This window comes from Aquarana catesbeiana, linkage group LG01, assembly GCF_042186555.1.
Source record: "Aquarana catesbeiana isolate 2022-GZ linkage group LG01, ASM4218655v1, whole genome shotgun sequence".
In the NCBI taxonomy this organism is placed as follows: domain Eukaryota; kingdom Metazoa; phylum Chordata; class Amphibia; order Anura; family Ranidae; genus Aquarana; species Aquarana catesbeiana.
Window position 1 is genome coordinate 741783717 of NC_133324.1, and position 25863 is coordinate 741809579.

General features: G+C 42.0%; 1 protein-coding gene across 6 annotated transcripts in view; it reads right to left on the reverse strand.

Annotated features, from left to right (window-relative positions):
• The window catches only part of FBXW7 (F-box and WD repeat domain containing 7), a 350901-nt gene that overhangs the window by 171603 nt on the left and 153435 nt on the right, over window positions 1–25863 (reverse strand). The window lies entirely within an intron of this gene.

Genomic DNA, 25863 nt, shown 5'->3' on the forward strand with positions numbered 1-25863 from the left:
GGGCAAGGGTTGTCGGGAAGAGACCCTTGTCCTCATCAACATGGGCACAAGGTGCTTTGGGATGTTTACATTCCTTGTAATAGGAATAAAAGTGATCAAAAAAATAAAAATTTAAATTAAAGTGTAAAAATAAAAAAAATTAAGTAAAATAAAAATAATAATAAAAATGTTTTTAAAAAACGTCCCTGTCCCCAGTAGGTCGCGCTCAGAAGCGAACGCACATGCAAGTCCCGCCCACATATGTAAATGCCATTCAAACCACACATGTCAGGTATCACCGCGTGCGTTAGGGCATGTGAAACAATTCTAGCACTAGACCATCTCTAATGCTAAACTGGTAATCTGTAAAAATGTTCAAAGCGTCGCCTATGGAGATTTTTAAGGACCGTATATACTCGAGTATAAGTTGATCCGAGTAGAAGTCGAGGCTCCTAATTTACCACAAAAAACTGGGAAAAACCTATTGACCCGAGTATAAGAGGAGGGTGAGAAATGCAGCAGCTACTGTAAGTGAAAAAAGAGGGTCAACAATGCCCATCTGCAGCTGCATGCCTCCCTGTGTCCTGTGCAGCCTACCTGTGTCCTGTGTCCTGTGTCCTGTGTCCGTGTCCTGTGTCCTGTGTCTGTGTCCTGTGTCCTGTGTCTGTGTCCTGTGTCCGTGCATGTGTCCTGTGTCCGTGCATGTGTCCTGTGTCCGTGCATGTGTCCTGTGTCCGTGCATGTGTCCTGTGTCCGTGCATGTGTCCTGTGTCCGTGCATGTGTCCTGTGTCCGTGCATGTGTCCTGTGCATGTGTCCTGTACATGTGTATGTGTCCCTGTGTCCTGTACATGTGTATGTGTCCCTGTGTCCTGTGCATGTGTCCCTGTATCCTGTGCATGTGTCCCTGTGCAGCCTACCTGTGTCCTGTGCAACCTCCCTGTGGCGATCTCCATCCTCCGATCAGCGTGTGATAATACACTTCGGCGGCCATTCCACTGTTCAAAAGCCGCGCCTCCACCTCGTCTGTGATAGGCACAACACTCAGCAGTCAGCGGTCAGCCTATCACGGATATTCTCTCATTCTCATACCACGGACGAGGATGAGAGAATGTCCGTGATAGGCTGTACACTCTGACAGCTGGGAAATGGGGTGTTCAGCCTATCACAGACGAGCAGGAGGCACGGCTTTTGAAAGCTGGAATAGCCTCCGAACGGTATTATCACACGCTGGCTGCTGTCTGCCTGCATTACACGCTGATCATGCAGACAGACGGTGGTGACTCGAGTATAAGTCGAGGGGGGCACTTTCAGCCCAAAAAAAAGGGCTGAAAAATTCGACTTATATTCGAGTATATATGGTACCGAAGTTTGGTGTCATTCCACGAGTGTGCGCAATTTTTAAGTGTGACATGTTAGGTATCTATTTACTCAGCATAACATCATCGTTCACATTATACAAAAAAATTGGGTTAACTTTACTGGTTTTTTTTCTTATTTTTTTAATTCATGAAACAGTTTTTTTTTTTTTTTTAAAAAGGCGTTTGAAATATTATTGCGCAAATACCGTGCGAGATAAAAAGTTGCAATGACTGCCATTTTATTCCCCAGGGTGTCTGCTAAAAAAACATATATAATGTTTGGGGGTTCTGAGTAATTTTCTAGCAAAAAAAAATGATTTTTACATGTAGCAGAGAAGTGCCAGAATAGGCCCGGTATGGAAATGGTTAAAGAAGATTTTTCCTCGCTTCCTCTCCCATTAATAGGTGGTCATTAGGATAGGAAGTGAGGGAAATTCTCCATATTGCATCTACAGAAAAGTGAGAAAGGGTTAAAACCTCATACATTTTTGATTACAGTCTAGGTCCCCAATGAGAAGATTTCCACACTTTATGTCCTAGTAAAAAGCAGTCTTTAGGACAAGAAATAAGGGGAATCTCCGCCACTGGGACAGAGCAATAAAAAAACAGATTAACAACCCTTCCCCACAATGCAAAACTAAAGAAATGTTATTTGACCAGTTGAGTTTGAGTGGCTACAATAACAGTACTTGCTCACAAGTATTAATGAGAGGCACTTCAGTTGTGCAAGGTACAGCTAGATGGTGAACGTGCTCGGTACCTGGTGTTCCTAACAGTATAGTGAATAGAAGAGACTACTCTAAGGCCATCTACACATAATAGAAACGCAGCCCAGGTATGTTCCAGATGCTATTCTGCATGTGCGTTTTTGATGCAGTCCAGTGCAATTTTTCCCCCTCTTTTTTCTTAACCTTAAATAAGGAAATGTGTGTTCCAATGTGTTTTTGATGCGCTTTTCCACCTTCCAGTACAGACAAAATGCAGCATGTTCTACTTTTTCTCTCGAACTGGAAAGCACTGGTGTTTACCATGCCATTGAAAACCCTAAAACCTACTTTCTATAAATTTTTGAGGCAGAAAAAAAACACACTGGACTGCATGTGGTGTGAACTGGTCCTTAAAGCGGTAGTAAAGCCTGCTTTGTTATGTTTACCTACAGGTAAGCCTATAATAAAGCTTGCCTGTAGGTGAAATGAATATCTCCTAAACATGCACCATTTAAGGAGATAGTCACCCTGCATACAGTCAGTGACATCACTGGTGCATGCTGTCTGGAGGTCCGGCATACCTTGCTGGAACTTCAGAGCTTCGTGCCGGAACTGAGAGCTCTTGCGCATCATCACGGCTCCGGGCCAATAACACAACCGGAACCATGAACCCGGAAGAACGGGGGGTAAAGGTCAGCTCTCTCAGCAGTGACCCCAGGAGGAAAGTATTCCATAATGATGCAAAATTGTGTTTTTTTTTTTTTTTTACCAGCCGCAGTTTACAACCGCTTTAAGGCTCCAGCACAAAAGCAGAAAAAAAATGGCACTGCTGATTAACGCAGTTGCATGTTGCATGTTATTTAATGTGGTCATGCGCATTATGCACATATTTGAGTGCATCTTTCAGGGAAAAATAACATGCCCCAAAGCTGCGCTTGGTGAGGCGTTCATAGGCATACACTAGTCCATATGCGTGTAAATTTATTGTAGTGGCTAGAATAAATATTGTAGCCAACAGAAGGAGTTTACACTCAAATACACAAATGCCATATGCCTGTAAACATGCATAAATACATGCAAATTAATACAATAATACAATATTAGAGACATTTTTTCCTGCCAACCTTTAGCAGCTCATCTAGAGCATACCTGTGTGTATGAGGCCTAAAGGGTGGCTGAACAAGAACCTGTACAACCTTGCTCAGCACTAGTTTAGTAGATACAGGACAGTACATCATCCCAGACTGACTACGTTTTTTCCTCCAAAGGCAAGCATTATGACTGCCAACATTTGGGACAGGCAATCAAGTCATGTTACTCAGAATTGTGTGCAGCTGCTAGAAGAGGCGCTCCGAGAATGCAGCAGTGCCTAGGGAGGATCAAAGTTGCTTTTCAAACACCTCTAAACCCTCAAAAATCAACTACCTTATGCTGTAGCTCTACATATCAGCAAACTATAAAAAGGGGACAACACGTTTAAGTTTCACAGTGAAGCCTCAAAAAATACTGTTTCAAGTGTATAAGCAATTATGTCACACCAACAACACAGAGTTTAGTAGTGATAAAGTCAGTAAGCTCATAGCAATGAAAATGTTCATTTTAGGTGTACTTTAAACATAGGCTTTGAAATGGGTTTTTATTTTTGTTCCCATGAACACATCAGGTCAAACTTAAAGCAGAACTAAACCCATTGATTTAACAGACACCTTTACATTAAATCCATGCCTTGAATGAGCCCCAGTTAAGGCCCATATCACACAGCAATGGACAGCTGCCACACACTAAACTGCAGCGGGTTTAGTAACATTTCAGGTGCACTGAGCAGGCAGTAGGGGGCAGTGTGGTACGTGGTTCAAATCATAACATGACTTCTTTCTTTTTACACCTTTTTTGTACAAATGTTCTTGAAGTGAAATCATGTCTTGTGCCATGCGATGAAAAGCAGCATGCCTGCATGTTATCGCAGCTCAGTGCACTGCACCTCCAGGGTGTGTTGCAGAAGGAAAAGGACACAGAAAACAATTGTTTTAGGTGTGTCCTAGTGGTCACCTGTGTTCTTTAAGTGTGGTCACCGCAGTATGTGCTAGCAGGGCCTTATGGTTAGTATTTAGCACTCAAAAGAACTGTTAAGTCATAAAAAGCAGCTGCTGTCATAGCTGATAACATGTGCAGCACCATAGCAACTGCAGACCAAACATAAGCTAAGGTGGCAATTTCCTTGGTTATACAGAAAAGGACCGGAGGATTTAAAAAATATATTGTCTGTCTAAAAGCACACAAATTAAAGGTCGCGATACCTATTTACTTGTACAGGCACTAACCTTAAAGCTAACATTTCCCCCTCGGCGTGTCCTCCGGGTTCGTCACTCCCGCTCATGCGCACGGGAGTCTTCTTTCCAGCGAGGACCGGCAGCACCCGCCAGACCTTTAGAGCGCATGCGCCACTGATGTCAGCGGCTGCATGCAAGGTGAATATCTCCTAAACCGTATAGGTTTAGGAGATATTGATTTTACCTACAGGTAAGCCTTATTATATAGTCCAGTACATTTTTATAAATGTAAAAATAGGGTATACAACTACTATAAAGGGCAAACTGAGGCATGCCCTACTTCGTGTATAAGCAAACAATGCATCTAGCTGGTTTCTGTGCACACTAAATTGCTTTCGGACTGCATAAAAACATTGTACAGATTAGATTTAGTCAGATAAGCTGTGTCCCCACACAAAGCAGTCAGTCTAAATGAATAAATTGCATTTTGACCTGTATGTAATATGCATGAAGCAGGATAATAAGCTGTACCGGCTTATTTAAAGTTCACCTTTCCAAGCAAAATATTCACTTTCATAAAAAGATGAAAGTCTTTGCTAATGTCTTTTCTACCCAAGCAATCCCAATGTACTTATCTCTCACCTAGTCCATGGCACCCTTGAATCTGCATCCTCTCTTTTCAAAACTTTCTGAAGCATTCTGAGCCCTGGCTTCCTGTAGCATCATGTGACCATCCAGGAAACTTCATATCCCATCATGCACTAACATTGCATCACAGCAATTGGTCAGCGATGGCGAACCTTGGCACCCCAGATGTTGTGGAACAATATTTCCCATGATGCTCATGCACTCTGCAGTGTAGGTGAGCATCATGGTAGTTCCATAACATCTGGGGAGCCAAGGTTCGCCATCACTGGAATAGGGTGTGTTTTATCCCTCTGGACCACGCCTCCCTCATTATTGGTTTTAGAAAGCACTGCACCCTGGGCTAATCTGAGGCAGTGAAGAGGGAGGCGGGAACAATTTCCTAGAGGAGGAGGGCACGGTCAGGGTGTGTTTTAATGAGATCAGCTGCTGTAGAACATCTTCAATCTAACGGTTCTGGCGTCAAGCAGGATGGATACCAAGAAGACATGGAAGAGATTTCTATAGAAGAAAGCAGAGGCTGCAGTGATGCCTGCTCCAGAACACAGACTGCTTTTTCTTTTCTACAGCAGTACATTTAATGGAACACTATATTGTCAAAAGTACTGTGATGCCTGCCTTTACATGCACATGAACTTTAAAGGAGAAGTCCAGTCAAAGCTCGTTTGGCTGAGCTTCTCCTATGGATCACAGGAGTGCAATTCGTTTTGCACTCCTGTGACCCGGTTTCAGCAGAGAGCGGGCTGAAATCCGCTCTCTGCTGACGTCATGGATATCAGTCCAGGCACCGCGTCATTACAATAAAGTCTGGATCCGCCAGGTGCCTTGACTGACACCCGTCTCAGCCTCTCAGCGACCCCCTCACAGCTCAGTGAGTGTGGAGGAGCAGATCAGAGAGCTGCTGAGTGATTGGGACCCCTGTACATGTATGCATGTTCTTGGCCCCTATCCTTTTCACCCCCATGGGGAGAATTTTTCATTTAGAGTATTTAACAATTAAATTGTATTGTATTTCCTTGTATCATGATATGATTACTTAAAAGTTTGTTATTCCATCTAGATGGCATGTATAGAAAGTCTATATTGATAACTCCTGATGAAGAGGACTTTGTCCAAGAAACAGGTTGAGCTGTAAATGTGACTATCATGTGCAACGAACGCGACTTTTTTTTTTTTTTTTTAACACAATTGTATTTTTTTGCAATCAATTGTTATATGAACTGAACTTGTTTGAATCTTATCAATTTTGCATAAATTTGATTTTACCAAAATATACTGTGCCTTAAAAGTCCCATACCCTTACCATTTTTTTTTTTTTTAAAATCTTTTTATTGGTGTTATAAACACGTACAGATATCCAACATACAACAGAAAGAAAGCAGGAAAGGTGGCCCACTCACGGGACACTTAAGTATACACTGTGAAAGAATCAAACCCAATAAAGTGCATGTCACCTTTAAGTAGAAAAGGTGAGGTTCCCTTTTATTTGTGCGATCATGTTCAGCGGAATTACCAACTTTTTTGCCCCCACATATGGCAAAATAACAAGTAAAAAAAACTCCCAAGAACAGTATATTGTGGAAAAATAATTTCTGTTTAGCATTTCAACTAAGGACTACTGCACGTTCAAACACAGAAAATCTTAATTATGCCGTGGATGGCTCCGCTAACCTTTAGATCACACTTTCTGGTACATGTGTCTTTGTAGAGGGGTAAGCTCCTATTCACCAGCTGTTTCCAGAAAGTGCTCGTTGGTGGGCCCGATTTCTTCCAGTGAAGTGTGATGGCTTTTATAGCCTAGAAAAAGAGTAAACCCACCATAGTACGCCCAGCCACCGTGGGGATCATCTGCTCAACGAGTCCCAACAGGCAAAACGACATAGAAGACTGTAAGGAAATATCACTGACCAAGCGTATGCAGGATAACAATTGCTCCCAAAACCCAGTAATAACTGGGCAGGTCCAGAAAATGTGGGTAAACTCTTGCGGAGTTCTCCCACATCTCCAGCACTCCAGAGGGAAGCAGGAACTCATTTTATGTAACCTGTATGGGGTACAATAGGGCCGGTGGATCAGCTTAAACTGTATCAAGCGGTCTCTGAGGGAAACTAAGGACCGGAATGTTAAGTCCTAGATATCATTCCAGTCATCACAGTCACGTTCCGGGATGTCTTGGAGTCAGCGGGATAGAGCTTCTCCATGACTAGTAGTGAAAATCTAAGGAGATGGGAGTATATCTAGGAAGTTGTTTTTTTTATACAGTCAAACCTGAGGACATCTTCCAGAGAGGCTTGTATGAGCTGCAGGTCAGAGTGGGAGAATTGGCAGCTGAAGGCATGGGAGAGTTGAAGATATTGAAAGAAATATGATTCTGGGATATTAAATTTAGAACATAGGAGAGATAGAGGAACAGGGAGTTGTCTACTATTTGGGAAATAATTTTTATATTAAATTTAGTCCAGGCTAAGGCTCTGGTAACGTGTAGATGTGGTCTAAATTGGGATTACACCATAGTGCAGCATTTGGGGAATGTGCTCTTTTGGGATACTGTTCAAGTTTCAGACCAGCTTCCCATGCCCAGAGAGTGGTGGTCATAGACAGGGTTAGTGCATAGGGAGCACGAAGGCCACGGAAAAGTAAACATTTTAAAGGCCTCCAGTGACTGTACCATGGCTGCTTCAAGTAGCACCACAGAGTTGGTAGTATTGGGGTTCAGCCACCACACCGCAGTAACCAATTGAGCGGCCAAGTAGTATATATAAAAGTCTGGGAATGCCAGGCCACCCTGGGAGGCCGGGCGCATCAATGTGGACCACCAGTATCTTGGAGACTGAGGGCCCCAGATAAAGGAAGAAAACAACTGGTTGAGCCGGGTGAAAAAAAGATTTTGGAATCAACTGTGGCGAATGTCTGAAAAGGTAGGTGAGTTTCGGGAAAACCTTCATTTTGATCAGGTTGATGCATCACAATAACGATAGGGGCAGGGACTCCCATGCCTTCAGCTTCTGGATTATCAGAGACAGATTTAGGGTTATGTAGTCTGTGCCTGTCTAGATATTTCCACCTCAAGGTACCTGAATTGTTCTACCCATAGAAGTGGAAGATCCGGGGGAGCCCCCCTCGAGCTGCTGGATCAATGGGAAATAAAAGTGATTTGCACCAGTTCATTCACCCGTAGTCCCGTAAGGGGGGCAAACGCATTTAAAACCTGGAGAGCACCCTCCAGCGATGGTCCTGCATCATTTAGAAAAAGCAGGAGGTTGCCCGCATACAGCGCCACCCTCTCCTCCAGCCAGCCAATCCGCAGCCCCTTAATACGTGGGGAAGTACGGAGAGAGCCTCTGCTACCAGCTCGATGGCGAATAGAGCTGGAGAGAGAGGGCAGCCCTGTCGGGTACAGCTTAAGCGGTTTTAATGCAGCATTCATACAGCAAAAAGTATTCCAGCTGCAGCAAGAAGCCAGTGGATTCCTGCAGCTAGACATACAGATGGATGTAGACAGTTGTAGTCGCTTAGCCTGAACAAAGCAATGACCGGCTGACAGCGGCCCTACCTGTCCTCCGGGGTTCAGATGTAATCACACATGGAGCAATTACCTGTTAGGGACAGATGATCACCCATTGACACAAACAGCTTGTACCGAGGAGCAATCATTTGTCCCTAAACACAGGTAACTGTTGGCTGTACAACTAAATCTGAACAACGGTTGCAGCCACTATAAGACGATCGTTGCTTTTTATAAGCTCAGAGGCCATCCACCTGTATATTCAACTGTACAAAAAAAAAAAAAACTGGATTCTTTCTACAGCTGGAATATTTTTGCTGTGTGAATATGACCCAAGTCTCCTCTACACCCTACAGGAATCAGTGAAGGGAGTAAAGAGTTTAACGGTATAAAATTGCCCTTGTCAATGTTCTTAACACAAGATGCCATGTCCTAGCAGGCAGATAACATATTCAGTGAGGTGATTATTCCATCACAATGACATAACACCAAATTAACCTTAGACAGCACCAATTGTTGGCTGCTGTACATTGCACTGGACAGTACTGCTCTTTACGTTTTCAAGTTCAGACCATTTACCTGTATTTTGTTCTGTCTGTAGTCATTTCGGGATAACTCCTCAATTGCATACAGCTGAAATAGTAAGTGTTGAAAGCAGGCTGTGTTTCACTGGCCACCCAGAAAAACAGAGCCCATAACAACCTACTGAGTAAGATAAAAATGGAAATGTTTACTTCTCAGTTTTGAGCAATGGAGGGTCTACTGCTTGGGATCTCAGATATATCATTTAGCTTTTAGTATTGGGTACAGTTTGCTACCATATTTCAAACTTAGTGCCAAGTAGGACTGGCCATCAGCAATGCTTAAACATCTGATCTGTAGTATTACACAAAATGAAAAAGAAGGCATAAAGGGAAGGTAGATATTGAACTGGTTTCTTTAATTGATAAAAGGTTTACATGCATTTTAGTGTCACGATTAAAATTAAATTCAGTTAAACATAAATGAATATGTAATTTATAACTGACCAAAAAGAAGGCAAGCCGAAAAGCCGTAACAATGCCGCCATCTTACATATACAGTGTGACTGATTCTTCTGATAGTCTATCCTTCAATTTTATCTGGTCCCCCAATCACCGGTCTCCATTTACTTTTAAGAGTGGACCATTGGCCTGCAGGATCCCAAAAGAGCCACCCTTACCTGCATGCTTCCAGGGATAGGACTACCGCCCTATATGTGGATCTTAATTACACCGACATGGACACCAAACAGAAGGCATACCTCTGCATTGAAGTGATTAACAGTGTCTCCCAAGGCAACTGAGGAGGAGCATGGGCAAGTGTTTTTGTTGTTCTTTTGGGATGACAATGCCCGTCAGCGCAGGCAGCATGCTTATAACAGCCAGTGGGGATTGCATGTGCTGTGGCAGTATGGCTAATGGGATATGTAATTCTTAGGACAGTGATCCCATGACTTTTATTTAACCACTTAACAACCGGCCCATAGCCGAATGACGGCTACAGGGCGGTTGCTTAACTCTGGGAGGGCATACTATGATGTCGTTGATCGCGGCCATTTACCATGTGATCTCTCCGTCAAATGACGGATGTTCACTTGTAAACAAACCGGTGTCATGCCGGTTCCTCTTTCCCATCTGTGTACCAATCGGTACAGTGTGAGAGGAGAGGGGGAAAGATCGGATGGCAGCAGCGCTGTGGGCTGCATCTGTAGTCCCCACAGCGTTGCTCTGTGACACAGAGCCACAATCCATCCATCCATGCTCAGCCATCCCTCCATGCAATACTCTGCAATATCCTGTGCAATACCCTGTGCAATACCCTGTGCAATACCCTGTGCAATACCCTGTGCAATACCCTGCCTCTGTATGTGGACAGGCTGTGGAAGTCTCACACATGTGATATCGCCGTACTTAGGAGGAGTAGGAGAATCTATTCTGGGGTGTAATTTTTGGTATGTACATGCTATGTGTTAGAAATATTGTATATATGGACGACTTTGTGTTAAAAAAAAAAAAAAATGTGTTTTAACCACTTCCCGCCCGCCAGCCAGCCATCATATGACGTCCTTGACTTTGTGCGGGGATATCTGAATGATGGGTGAATCTACAGGCATCATTTAGATATCAGCTTTTTCAGCCGGCGATTCCCTACACCAAAAGAATGATCATAGCAGCTGTTCCACTGCTTGGTCGTTCTTACGGGAGGCGAGAGGGGTCGACCTTCCCGCCGCCCTCCGGTGCTTCTACTGACTCACCGCTACGATTGAAGCCAGGATTGTTTTTTTTTTTAATTATTTCAGGCTTCCCAGCCTAGAGGTGAGATGTGGGGTCTTATTGACCCCATATCTCACTGTAAAGAGGACATGTCATGCCATATTCCTATTACAAGCGATGTTACATTCCTTGTAATAGGAATAAAAGTGATCAAAAAATTAATTTTTTGGAAAAAAGTGTCAAACTAAACTAAATAAAGTAAAATGAACAATGAAAAAAAATATAAAATTTTTAAAGCGCCCCTGTCCCCGTGTGCTCGCATGCAGAAGCGAACGCATACGTAAGTCCCACCCACATATGAAAACGGTGTTCAAACCACACATGTGAGGTATCGCTGCGAACGTTAGGGCGAGAGCAATAATCTTGGCCCTAGACCTTCTCTGTAACTCAAAACATTTAACCAGAAAATTTTTTTAAAGCGTCGCCTATGGGGATTTTTAAGTAGCGAAGTTTAGCGCCATTTTACGAGCATGTGCAATTTTGAAGGGTGACATGTTAGGTATCTATTTACTCGGCATAACTTCATCTTTCACATTATGTAAAAATATTGGGCTAACTTTACTGTTTTTTTTTTTTTAAAGCACAAAACTGTTTTGTTTTTTTTTCCCAAAAAAAAGGTGTTCGAAAAATTGCTGCACAAATACCGTGCGAGATAAAAAGTTGCAACGACTGCCATTGTATTTTCTAGGGTCTTTGCTAAAAAAACATATATAATGTTTTGGGGTTCTATGTAATTTTCTAGCAAATAAATGATGATTTTTACACATAGGAGAGAAATGTCAGAATTGGCCTGGGTGCTCCAGAACGCCTGAAGGTGCTCCCTGCATGTTGAGCCTCTGCATGTGGCCACACTGTGTAAATGTTTCACACATGTGGTATCTCCGTACTCGGGAGTAATAGCAGAATGTGTTTTGGGGTGTAATTTGTGGTATGCATATGCGGTGTGTGAGAAATAACCTGCTAATATGACAATTTTGTGAAAAAAAAAAAAAAAAAAAGAAAAAAAAAAATCTTGATTTTGCAAAGAATTGTGGGAAAAAAATGACAACTTCAAAAAACTCACCATGCATCTTTCTAAATACCTTGGAATGTCTTCTTTCCAAAAATGGGTCATTTGGGGGGTATTTGTACTTTTCTGGCATGTTAGGGTCTCAAGAAATGAGATTGGTTGTCAGTAATTCAGGTGTGATCAATTTTCAGATATTGGCACCATAGCTTTTGGACTCTATAACTTTCACAAAGACCAAATAATATCCACCGATTTGGGTTATTTTTACCAATGATATGTAGCAGTATAAATTTTGGCCAAAACATATTAAGAAAAATTACTAATTTGCTAAATTTTATAACAGAAACAAAAAAAGAAACCTTTTTTTAACGGAATTTTCAGTCTTTTTTCTTTTATAGCGCAAAAAATAAAAAACCCAGCAGTGATTAAATACCACCAAAAGAAAGCTCTATTTGTGTGGAAAAAGGACAAAAATTTCATATAGGTACAGTGTTGCATGACTGAGTAATTGTCATTCCAAATGTGAGAGCACTGAAAGCTGAAAATTGGTCTGGTTATTAAGGGGGTTTAAGTGCCCATTGGTTAATTAAGCATGTCCAATGAGCAGGGAAGTGGCACACATGAAGCTGGAGGACAAGACTACAAAAAGGATAAAATGTAAAGATTTCTACAGTTTAAAAAAAAAATCACTTTGTGATCCAATTCAAATGTATTTGTTTCAATCTCAATGTGTTTTTTGTAAAAAAAAAAAAAAGATGACGTGAATATTAGTTTACGTAAAACACTCAACTAGGTATTCAGCTGTCTGGCTGGAGTTCCACTTTAAAGAGCTGCTTTCCACTCTCTGCTGAATTGCGCAGGTCTCGAGTGGACAATGTCAGTGTTTGTTTTTTCTTTAATTATTTTTACAGTTTCACCTTTAAATATTTATTCATTACTTTTTTTTTTTAATCAGCCCTGTTAGGGGGTGACATTTAAGGGGTCTAAACTGACCCCTGACATCTCCCCTTTGAAACAGGGAAAGGGACTGAGGACACAGATTCCCCGGTACCTTTCTCTGCAGCCTCAGGTGCACGGACAATGAATGGAGAGAAGACAGAGGCTCCTCTCCATTCAAAAACTGAGACATCGAAAACACCGATTACGATGCTTAGTTATGAATGAACAGAGCCAGCAATCACGCCAGTAAATTGCAGATTTACTGGCTCCTTCCTCGGCTCTCCATCCTGACAGATCCAGGACAAGGGGGACCAGAGGAGGACACGGAGGACCCGGGGAGCAGAGAGGGAGGAGGACACCGCAGAGAGGGAGGAGGACACAGGGAGCCGAGGCGCAGAGAGGGAGGAGGACACAGGGAGCCGAAGCGCAGAGAGGGAGGGGGACATAGGGAGCCGAGGCACAGAGAGGGAGGACGACACAGGGAACCGGGGACCTGGAGAGAGGGAGGAGGATCCAGAGGAGGACACAGGGGGACAGTTGGGGGTTATCAGTGTGGTGGTGGGAGGGGAGTTAAAAGCACCGATCTCCCTGTATAACTTTTACTAAAGCACCTGACAGCCGCGGGAGGGAGAAGAGGATAAGCGGCTGTCAGTAAAGCTATACAGGGAGAGCGGTGCTTTTAACTGCCTCCACCACAGCACCGATCACCTATGAGGCTGCCAGCCCCCCTGCTGAGCTTGAGGACGCCTGGTCCGAAACAACAGGTATCCGATCAGGCATTTGCACGAGTACCGATACTTGTGCAAATGCTTGGTATCGGCACCGATACTAGTATCGGTGCACCCCTACTAAAAGGAACATTTTTAAAAACAGAAAGGTTCTATTTGTTTTAGAGACAAATACAGATTACATAGTGTGAATTTACACATCAATTGCCCTTTCAATGGCTACGTACTATATGTGTAGAGACATAGCAAGAAAACACATGAAAGTGCAAGAAAATACAGCTGTCTAGTATGTATGCCCTCTAGTGGTGAAAGTGAATAATGCACTGTTGGTTTTACTACGCCAAAATAATAGAATTATACAAACTAAGGCTGCAACTAATTATGTTTAATTTCTACATTGTAAATGACAACCATATCATAAAACAAATAAAGAAAAGCATTTTACAGGCTATTCGGCCTCGTGCACACAGACCTATAAAAAAAATACTCTAAGTATGATACCAGAAAAAAAAAAAACGCCTCTAATGAAGCATTTGCATGAGCATATTCCATTGACATTCATATAATGACTCATTCTATTGGCTAAAATATTAGCCACTAAAATAAAATTACACGCTTATATGGTGCGTATATGCATGTACAGGCCTAATTACGCTGGAAAACTCCTCTCTGAACACAGGTTTAGTACATTTCTATGCCTCTGGATGCAGCTCTAAAATATGCCTGTAAATGAAATACTGTGTGCATAGGCACATAAGGAAACAGAAATGAAACAGGAACATTCGGTCATTCAGAGGGCCGCAGCCCACAAACCAGGAAGGAAGACCGGGTAAAGATAGAAGCCCTGTCAGCTGTAACAGTGCACTGTTGGAGGGCTTTGTTTTACAGGGAAGTTATTTATAATGTGCAAAGATGTAATGCATTCCACTGCAAGGGGGGCAGAAGGTTTTTTTCTTAAATTAGGATTTACTATTGCTTAAAGCAGCCCACAGATTATGCCATTTTTTGCCAAAGAAAATTGCTTGATAGAACACAGTCAGTGTTGATGGAGGAATCACAATGATCACTTCTGACAGCTATAGTTGCCAGCAGTGGTTGAATGAATAAACTCTGATAAGCTGATTGTACTAAAGTCAATCGATGGAATGACTGCAGTACACCCAGCCTGCCCATAGATATTTTGGCTGGTCCATGCTGAACCAGCCGAGATTCGATCCATCTATGGCCGGCTTTAGAATCAGTGTTACTTCCTCTCTCCTAAAATGATTTTCCTCCTGCCACCATCCTAAGGCTAATCTAGGCAGTAGCAGCAGATGGCAATCTGTGTTTACTTCGCTCACACAGTAAAAGCCAATGTCATCTAGCATCTCCAGCATCCCTTTAGAGCAAGGGTCTTCAAACTATGGCCCTCCAGTTGTTCAAGAACTACAATTCCCATCATGCCTAGCCATGTCGGTGAATGTCAGAGTTTTACAATGCCTCATGGGATGTGTAGTTCCGCAACAGCTGGAGGGCCGTAGTTTGCGTTTCCCTGCTTTAGAGGGTGTAGGATTTTTGAGAGGCGAAGCTGTAATAAAATAATTCTGGCAGTAGATATCAATGAGAGAGGCCGGAGTTAAGCTGGCCATACACTATATCGGTGATGGCGAACCTTGGCACACCAGATGTTTTGGAACTACATTTCCCATGATGCTCATGTACTCTGCAGTGTAGTTGAGCATCATGGGAAATGTAGTTCCAAAACATCTGGGGTGCCAAGGTTCGCCAGCACTGCACTATACAATTTAAGTATTCAATTTCCTTTAGATTTACCTTCAACTATGTAGGGCAAAAGCTGGCCTTGTTGCATACAAATTAAAAGTGTTTAGGTTTGACCTCCTATTATATGGTTTTAGTAAATCTAAAGAAAAATTGTACTAGAAAATTGTATAATGTCTGGCCAGTCTTAGCTTAACATTTTAGAAATCTTGTATCTTAAAACATTAATAACAGAAATTAAGTAATCTCTTCTTGCTGAATAAAACTTTGTAAAAGTCAGTTCTTTTTGCAATCAAATTGGAATTGAGAGATATGCCTTTGCATTTGATAAGTTTGTAGTGTAAAAAAAAGACCGGTGTCCATTTTTCCTAGCAGCAGAAGTTGTCCCAACTCACTTAGGATAATAAAAGGGCATATTTTGCAGTAACATACAGAATACCTCCACTCCTCCAGTAACAGTGTCTTCAACTTTATTACTGAGTTAAAGAGCTCTTCATTCTTAGAAAAAAAAATTTCCATTGCCTCAGTAGTTTTGAAATCATTCCAAAGTAAACAAAATGATATATTCTAGATGTGACCTTATGGGAAGACACATTATCTGTACAGAGAATATCTCCTCTTGCAAGTTTCCATAAGAAAAAACAAACATAGATAAAATGTAAAAAAAAAAATTGAAATCCACTCATGAAACAAAACACATCGAGGAGCATTTACTAAGACTGGAGCAGCTGTGCACTGCAACCATTCAGATCCTAGTTTTCATTTTCAAAACTTGACTTAACAAGTTGAAGTTTGAAGCCGATTGGTTATTATTCACTTCTGCTCCTGAGTCTGCCTGCTCCAGTTTTAAAAATGTCCACACTGTCCACAAAAGGTGGTGCACAATTCTTTTTTTGCAGCCTTGTGCATAAAATTTACAGTCCCTTTGGTTTCTTTAGTGCTCTTCCTCACACAGAAATCCAGAAAAAGTGATTCACACCATGGTATGAAGTAAAGTAGAGATAGCTTTTTTTCCCCCCCATATATTAAAACGTGCAAAAGTTAGGAGCTTTGCTGTACCAGTGCAGCGTTTCAAGGCCCTGAACTGAACTTGTCAAACAAAAATGCAAAAGAAAAGCCAGAGCTTCCCACACTGCCTGGATCGGAAGACTGGCTAAACACAATTACAACAAATCCACTGGCAGCTGTTATACTTTCGTTGATAAACCTGAACTGCAGAATTTTTTGCCCGATTACTGACATTCTTCCATATTTTGTTGCTACAGAAGAACTGCTACCACTGTAGTGCCAGAGAAACCCTGTTTCAACTTCATCATTCATCCCAGAAGTATCAAACTACAACAGGTACTACTGAGAATTTCAGAAAAAGGAGGCAGGCCAGGCTACAAAGCAGAGAGACCATAGAAGCCAGATGGCACAGGCTGGTGTACTGATAACTGCAGCTGTTAAAGTGCTCAAAGGGTGGCACAGGCTTGTGTAGATTTTGAATACTTTTTAGCTGGGAGGACAATACAGAACAAAATCGGAGGTATAAACTGGGTACCAAGGCCAGTTTATATTGACCTACAGGTTTGGAAGGTTGACAAGCCATAAAACAAGTCTACAGATGGGATACAATGTGCTACTTTGGGTAAATAGAACAAAACACATGTTTTGTTTCTAGCTACTGAGCATTTAAGACATTTGATAAGGGTAAAATACCAAAAGACACCTATCAGCTGCAACTGATAAAAGATAGAAAGAGAACAATTATCCTATATTAAATGAGAAGTTTGGGAATACAAAAAAAAAAGAAACAATCATACTCACCTAAATGGCTGCAGCACCGATCCCAGCTGTCCCCCGCTGGCTCTACACTGAGAACTCAGCAATCAAACACTGGATGATCACTCAGTTCTTGGCCTTCAGTAAGCAGAGTCACCAGCTGTTAGCGGCTCTCTGCTCTGTCCCTCCAGAGCTCACCGAAGCGCTGGGCTGCGGAGGCAGCGGCTCACTCAGTCTCCCAAAGGCCCAGTCAGCAGCTGCCCCAGGCATCTGGGTGGGTCCCGGCTTTAAAGTGAGTGACGTCAGCCGACCGTGGCCTATAGCTGAAAACAGGCAGAACGACTTGCACTCCTGTGATCAATAGCAGAAGTATGGCCATAGTTAGCAAAAGTTAGCCATACTACTTTAAATACAAGGAGAAAAAAATAATGCTCAAACAAAACAAAAAAAAAAAAAAAAACTATGGTTAATCGAACATGTGAACAAATAATGGAACTACACAACAGCCAAAAGAAAAGGCCTTCTGCCGCTACCGTTAGTGGTAATTTATGCCAGAGACTTTTAGCTCAACAATCCCAAAATATAGAAAAACCGCAACCACCTTGCCAAATTCCTGCCAGCCAAGTTCAAAGAATTAGCTTAGATGAGGGCACACATCACAAGGAATGGTTTCTAATAGGCTTGTATTTTCAGATAGACTGCAGCTTCTTGTGAGGTACCAGGTAGATCCTAAACAACTCATAAAACAGAACAGAAGCACGATCCCAATAAAATATACAGAGAGTTTATTGAAATGCAAAACAAAGCACACTTATATCAGTGGCTTCCAGGGATAAGCAGGATTCAGGGTGTATCAAAGCAACTACACAGGATCCTATGGCCACAGCTAGACCTGCCACCTTAGAACCTCATGACACTGACAGCATGAGGATGAAGGGCAGGTGACACGTTTGATAAATTTGTGTTTTTACTCTGAAACGCATTACCAGCCCTTCATCCCCAAGCTGTCAGTGTCATGAGATTCCAAGGTGGCGGGTCTAGCTGCAACCATTGACTGTTTTCATCTGTCTTCCCATGGATTCCCTCGTGCCGGCCATAGGATCCTGTGTGGTTGCCTCTGTGATACACCTTGAATCCTGCTTATCCCTGGAAGCCTCTGATGTAAGTGTGCTTTGTTTTGCATTTTAATAAACTACTCTCTATATTTCATTGGGATCGAGCTTCTGTTTTTCGGTTTTCTAAATCTCACAATGTAAACTTTTTTTTAGGCAGTAACTTCTGCAGTGCACATTGCTTCCTCATGTGTTATATAGAATGTCCTCTTTTTAAAGGTCTTTAACATGGTTTCATGGGTACCGTCAGTTTTAATGAAGATTGTAATCATAGGAAATTGCGTCTGACAAGATAATAATACTGTCTGGATTTATAAACAAAAGTCAGACAGCAACAAATGCTTCATAATCAAACACATCTTAAATCCTGCACAAGCCTAACTATAATGAAGCCAGTGGTACTCTAAGAGGGCTTTCAGGAAACCTGCATTGTTAGCACGTCAAGCCTGTTACATCCAAGCGATTCTCCTGTGTAATCAGACCCTATGTAATTCACACCAACCACTGCAGACCAAAGCCGCAAATGACAAGAAAACTGCCTGACCTGGCATCCACTCGGATCCACCGATCTGAAAGGCTAAGTAATACAAGGGTAAATGTCAGGAGAGATACAAGGACACCATAGCTTCCAAAAGCATTGTTACATAGCACCCATACACAAGGCAAGTATGTTTGCCCATACAAACGATTAAAGGGTTTGGAAAACCAGCATTAAAATACATGTATGAATGCAAAGCATGTAGCCTGCCATGACCTTCTCATGCTCAGACAGCATTTTTTTCATGCTTTCCCATCCTGTTGAGTTGTGCCATTTCACTTCTATTCTAGGAGATTGATTTTCTTCCACCAGAAGTGAACTTCAGAAGTAAAACTTTATGTATTTACTATTTTCTGCGACTGTTTTGCTCCTGCAGTTTACAAATTCCCTAGCGAAAAATAGAGAGCAAGTATAGTCTCCCCATTAGTTTGGTTGTATAGAATATACAGAAATCAAGATCCACAATCCCACAGCTTCTGAAGGACGAAAAACACAAAAAGTGCACACTGCCATAGACAAAAAATTACATTTATAATCACCACACTTATGTTGTGTTGATAACTACAAATCCATCTGCTGGGATGACATTAAGGTCCCTTTCACATGTGCAGACCGTTCAGATCCGCCTGTCAGTTTTTTCAGGCGGATCTTAACGGTCGCTCCATATATCTCTATGGAGCGACGGATATCAGCGGTGGCATGTCCGCTGACATCCAATCCGCCCCAATTCGATCTGCTCCGCAAAATCTAGACGGATGGATGTCCTATTTTCCATCTGTCTGGCGGATCGGATGAAAACGGACAGGTGGTCCCATAATCATCCGATCCCCCCATAGAGGAGAGCGGTCTCTCTGACAGGTCCGTTCCCTGCATAGTGTGCAGAGACAAACTTGTCATCCGCTCGCTCAGCGGGGATCAACGGAGCGATCCTCGATGAGCAAGTGGATGGCTAAATACGGATCCGCAGGTCTGAAGGCGGCCTTATGCCCCGTAACATTGACATTGATCGAACATTCCGACAACAAAATCCATGGATTTTTTTCAAGGGATGTTGGCTCAAAAACTTGTCTTGCATACACACGGTCACACAAATCTTGTCGGAAATTCCGAACGTCAAGAACACAGTGATGTACAACACTCACGACGAGCCGAGAAAAATGAAGTTCAATAGCCAGTGCAGCTCTTCTGCTTGATTCTGAGCACGCGTGGCACTTTGTGCGTTGGAATTGTCTACACACGATCGGAATTTACACAAACGGATTTTGTTGTCGGAAAATTTGAGAACCAGATCTCAAATTTTGTGCGACGGAAATTCCGATGGAAACTGTCCGGAATTTCCGACAAAAAGCTCCGATCGCACATTTTACGTCGGAAAGTCCGACCGTGTGTACGGGGCATTAAAGTGAAACATGTAACATGATCCAGCTCCTGCCACCTCTCAGTGTGACAGCGGACAGGGGATCTTCTCCATGCACCCATTGTCACGATTAAAAAAACAGTGCGGCCGTGCGGGGCTCCAGCCACATCATTCATTCACAGTTTCCTGTGAATGAATGAACTTCAAGTACCATCAGCCACCGTGACAGACAGCTTGAAGTTCTGAATGAGCTGCCCGTGTAGCTCATTCACAAACCCTGCAGCTTTCAACCTGACAGCCTATATGGCGGAACGAGCTGAAAGCTGCAGGGCTTGTATGAAGAAGCCTGACGTTGCAGCCCTAATCAACTGATCACAGGCACAATGCTTTCCAGACTCCTGCAGAAAACATAATCAATGCATTTTTTTTTTTTATCTGCTTTATAACAAATGGAACAGTTTTGTTCCTTTTGGGATCAAGGTTTTACATAAACAAATAAAAGTGGATCACTGTGTGCACCCCTATCAATATTAAACGATATGTATCAACCCTCCAACTGCTACATCTGCAAGAAAGCTTTTTCTGTTGAAAAACAACAGACTTACTGGCAGGATCACCGGGTGAAAAAAAAGCAAAGAAAGCCTAAAAAAGAAAACAAATCCAGCCATCAAATCTAAGAATTGCAATAAGTTAAATATTTGCTGGTGGAACTCCATCCAGCAAAACAAAAAGTAATACAGTACGTTAACAGCTGGACCTGTCAAAATATTTGTAATTCTGTTCAGCCCCTCTTGTGAGCACAGTGAGAATAATGCCACAATTAAATCAATGCAGCATCATCTCCCTGCCTCCAGCTGGACAATAAATGAGTATCACTGCTGCTGGGGACTTCCTTGTGTTTACTTCTTGTAAGCATCTGATCTACCTTTCTGCTCAGCCCTAGATATCTTGATCAATGTCAGAATGATAACACCCACTTACTTCTCTCTGATGTGCAGGGAATATGGAAGGTGTATAAACAATGGTTGTAGGTTCTATATTATCAGGACCTAAAAATACATTTTCAAGCCATTTATAACCTTAGTAAATGTTATGCTTTTCTATTTCTCTGTAATCTCATGATAAGATTTTCACACCACAAGAAGCAGGGTGCTGGTCATTCATACAGTGAAACTTTTCTCTATTTTCCACTAGATGTAACTTCTTATGAGATAAAAGACATCACTAGACAACTACCCTTAAGGATGCCTTTTATTAGTGTTGCAGATAAAATGCTAATATATCATTGGATGGAAAGCATGAAAGCTATAATTCCATTTGAATCTGCTAAAGACCCTAAAGTCAAACTCCAGGAAACCTGTGTCTGTGCTGTAAGGGTTAACTGCTTGTTTTTTTACCCCAATGCACTGTATGCATTAAAGTAAAAAAGCTCCCCAACCCCTCCTTATACAGTGGGGAAAATAATTGTTTAATTCCCTGCAGATTTTGTAAGTTTGTCTATAATTTTTTTATCATAGGTGTATTTTAAAATTACATAGTTACATAGTAGGTGAGGTTGAAAAAAGACACAAGTCCATCAAGTCCAACCTATGTGTGTGATTATATGTCAGTATTACATTGTATATCCCTGTATGTTGTGGTCATTCAGGTGCTTATCTAATAGTTTCTTGAAGCTATCAATGCTCCCTGCTGAGACCACCGCCTGTGGAAGGGAATTCCACATCCTTGCCGCTCTTACAGTAAAGAACCCTCTACGTAGTTTAAGGTTAAACCTCTTTTCTTCTAATTGTAATGAGTGGCCACGAGTTATTAAACTCTCTTCTGCGAAAAAGTTTTATCCCTATTGTGGGGTCACCAGTACGGTATTTGTAAATTGAAATCATATCCCCTCTCAAGCGTCTCTTCTCCAGAGAGAATAAGTTCAGTGCTCGCAACCTTTCCCCATAACTAAGATCCTCCAGACCCTTTATTAGCTTTGTTGCCAAAATGATGGAGACAGAATATCAACCAAAAAAAAAACACGATACAATTGTTACATATTGAGTTGCAGTTCAGTGAGTAAAATAAGTATTTGATCCCCAAGCAAAACGTGACTTAGACCCCTTTCACACTGGGGCGCTTTGCAGGCGCTTCAGCGCTAAAAATAGCGCCTGCAAAGTGCCCTGGAAGAGCCGTTGCTGTGTCTCCAGTGTGAAAGCCCCGAGGGGACGGTAAAAAAAAAAAGTCCTGCTAGCAGCATCTTTGGAGCAGTGTATACACCGCTTCTTTCCATTGAAATCAATGGGGCAGTGCGGCTAAACCGCCGGCAAAGCACTGCTGTGTAGGTTTTAACCCTTTCTCGGCCGCTAGCAGGGGGGTAAAGCCGACCCAATAGCAGCCGAATATCACCGCTAAAAATAGCGCCGTTTAACCGCCAACGCTGCCCCCGCCCCAGTATGAAAGGGGCCTTAGTACTTGGTGGAGAAACCCTTGTTGGCAAGCACAGAGGTAAGACGTTTCTTGTAGTTGGTTACCAGGTTTGCACACATCTCAGGGGGGATTTTGATCTACTCATCTTTACAGATTTTCTCTAAATCCTTAAAGTGGATGTAAACCCGAAATTTTTATTTTTTTTTATCATACTGTAGAGTATAAGATTTCCTATCATTTGAGCCCAGTCTTGCCACACAGTTAATCCATCTCTGAGCAATCTTCTTTTATTGTTCAGTGAGATAAATCTTGACAAACTGAGAAAAACTTTGTCACATCCTCCCCCTTGCTGTGAGTGACAGATGATTTACATCTCGTGCACTAGCCTAAGACACGGACATTATTTTTTAATTCCCACCCCCACTCCTTTCTTCAGCAGCTCTGCAAGGATTGGCTGTTCCACACTTCAGCATGATTTGGCATGCTGAAGTCATGTGGTTACTTTCCTGTCTTTTCACTGGATGTTAGACATCATAGCAGAAGTTCAGCGTAAGAAATACAAAGGAGAAAATGCATATTGACAAGGGGAGTGTAGAGGTGGGCAGGGAGTCAACTGACACCACGACTCCACACACCGAGCTGCAGACAACAGACCCACCCACAGAATATGCAGTTTTTCAGGTCAAAGACCAGACGGGGGGGGCGGGGGGGGAGACATTTGACAGGTAAGGATACATGCAGGAGGCATGTATATCCTTATAGATAACCCCTATGGCAGTAGTTTAGAAAGGATGACATTGGGTTTACATCTACTTTAAGGTTTCTTGTCAACTCGAAGTTTCAGCTCACTCCATAAATTTTCTATAGGGTTAAGGTCTGGAGACTGGCTGGGCCACTCCATGATCCTAATGTGCTTCTTCTCGAAACACTCCTTAGTTGCTTTGGCGGTATGTTTTGGGTCATTGTCATGCTGAAAGACCCATCCACAACCTATCTTCAGTGAGGGAAGAAGGTTTTCATCCAAGAGTTTACAATACATGACCCCTTCCATTGGCCCCTCAATGAGGCAAAGCCGGCCTGTACCTTTAGTAGAGAAACAACTGCAAAGCAGAAGGTTTCCTCCTCCGTGTTTGACTCTTAGGATGGTTTTCTTAGGGTCATAGTAATATTTTTTTTTCCTCCAAATACGGCGAGTCGAGTTAATGTCAAGGAGCTCAATTCTGAGTCAGAAAAGGATTGAGAGAAAGTGCTGTGGTCAGATAAGACCAAAATTGAGCCTTGGCATTACATTAACTTGACTTGCCATTTTTGGAGGAAAAAAAATGCTGACCATGACCCAAAGAACACCATCCCTACAGTCAAGCACGGAGGTGGAAACATTATGCTTGATGTTCCTCTACTAAAGGTACAGGCAGACTTTGCCGCATTGAGGGGCCAATGGACTTGGCCATGAATTGTAAAAACTTGGATGAGAACCTTCTTCCCTCAGCCAGAACACTGAAGATGGCCCAATTGCCAAGATTCCAGCATGACAATCAAGAAGCACATTAAGGTCATGGAGTGGCCTAGCCAGTCTCCAGACCTTAATACTATAGAACATTTATGGAGGGAGCTAAGACTTTAAAGTTACCAAGCAACAGCCAAGAAACCTTAAGGAATTAGGAGAAGTTTTGTAAAGAAGAGTGGATCAAAATCTCTCCTGAGATGTGTGCAAACCTGGTAACAAACTACAAGAAATGTCTTACACCTCTGCTTGCCAAAAAAAGGTTTCTTCACCAAGTACTAAGACATGTTTTGCTTGGGGTCAAATACTTATTTACTCACTGAACTGCAACTCAATTTATAACATTTGTATCATATGTTTTTACTGGATTTTTGATTGATATGCTGTCTTTATCATTTAAAATACAACTATCTGCAGGGGATCAAATAATTATTTTCCCTACTGTACTTACTTGAGCCCGATCTCGATCCAGCAATGTGAACAAGAGCAGCGGCTCCCTCAAGCTCTATCCCTCCTCATAGGTTCAGAGGCAGCAGCGGGAGCCATTGGCTGCTGTCAATTTCAGCCAGTGAGAAGTGATCGGGGTGGGGCCAAACCGAGCAACGTGTAAATTATTATAATACAGTTTTGTTCGCTTATGTGCCAATTACAGAATTAACAATTGATTTCCACGTAATGTCCGTTCCAGCAAACTCACTCATCTGAAAGATAAAAATCTAAACAAAGCCAAAAAATGCTCTGTTTCAGTTGTAATAAAATTCCCCATGCTTTGTACCAAAAACAGATATTTAGTACACTTAGAAAAAGAACAATTTTCACTTTTGTTACATTATAAGATACCTTCATTAACAGTTCAAAGAGCAATATTGTGTTATCAAACGCAAACCATAAACGTGGGTCTGTTTTTACTATGCTATGCACACTGGAATACACCCTACTTAATTCCATTAACATTTTAAAGGAACCAAAAGGCAGCAACCCTAGGGACAACCAACAGCAGCTGTGATTTCTGCCCCCTGCAACAGCCACAGTACATGGAGACCTAGAAGCACAATCCTTTTCCGCTCTACGTAGATATATTCACTCTTATGTTGGCCACAAAACTACACAAAAAATTGTTCATTTTTCATTGTTCATTAACGCCATGAGAGCAAATGATAGTGCTATCAAGTAATGACCGAATTTAGATCGATAAATAATTTAAGGGACATAAATGAAACAGTTTTTTGTCCATTTTGTCACATGTGCGCAGTGCAAACAGTTCAATTTTTAAAGGGGCGAAAACACATTAAGCTTTCAATTTTTTGAACGTTTAGCAGAATTTTCCAACCTGTTCCCTTGATTTTTTTTGGCTCTGAAAAGTCAAAAACAATTTTCTATTTGTGCCCATTAACAGGACAAAAAAAAACAAAGGACAGATTTTCGAATAAATTTTTGGCTAGCGTATGGCCAGCATTATTAGGCCCTGTTCACATACAGTGCAGCAGAAACACGGGTTCCCGCCTCTTGATTTTAAAATCGTAATTCACAAGTGTTTCCGTGTGTTGCGCTTAGGCCAGCCCATTCACTTTATTGGACTGCCCTATGTGCATTTGTCACGCCAAGGAAGCTCAGGGACCAAATTTAAGCTCTGAGCCAGGCAAAGGTTTTGTTATTTTTTTTTTTAGTCTATTAAACTTAAACCACTATTCATAAATTGATGGCTGACAAATATGTATGAATTAGCAAGCACGCTGGCGCATTAAGCAGACATCAAATTCAAGTAATGAGAAAAAAACATAAGCCACAAAAAACTACTGAGGTTCTTGGAAGAACTACTTCATCATTAATTTCTATAAACATAATAATACTTCTCATGAAAAACTTTGTGAGAAAAAAAAAAAGTTTGCATGCCTACCTTTGACAATAGTAAGGTATGAAAACAAAAAAAACATTTGTTTAAAAACTGAAATGAAATGTAAAATATGCCAGCTATACATAAACAG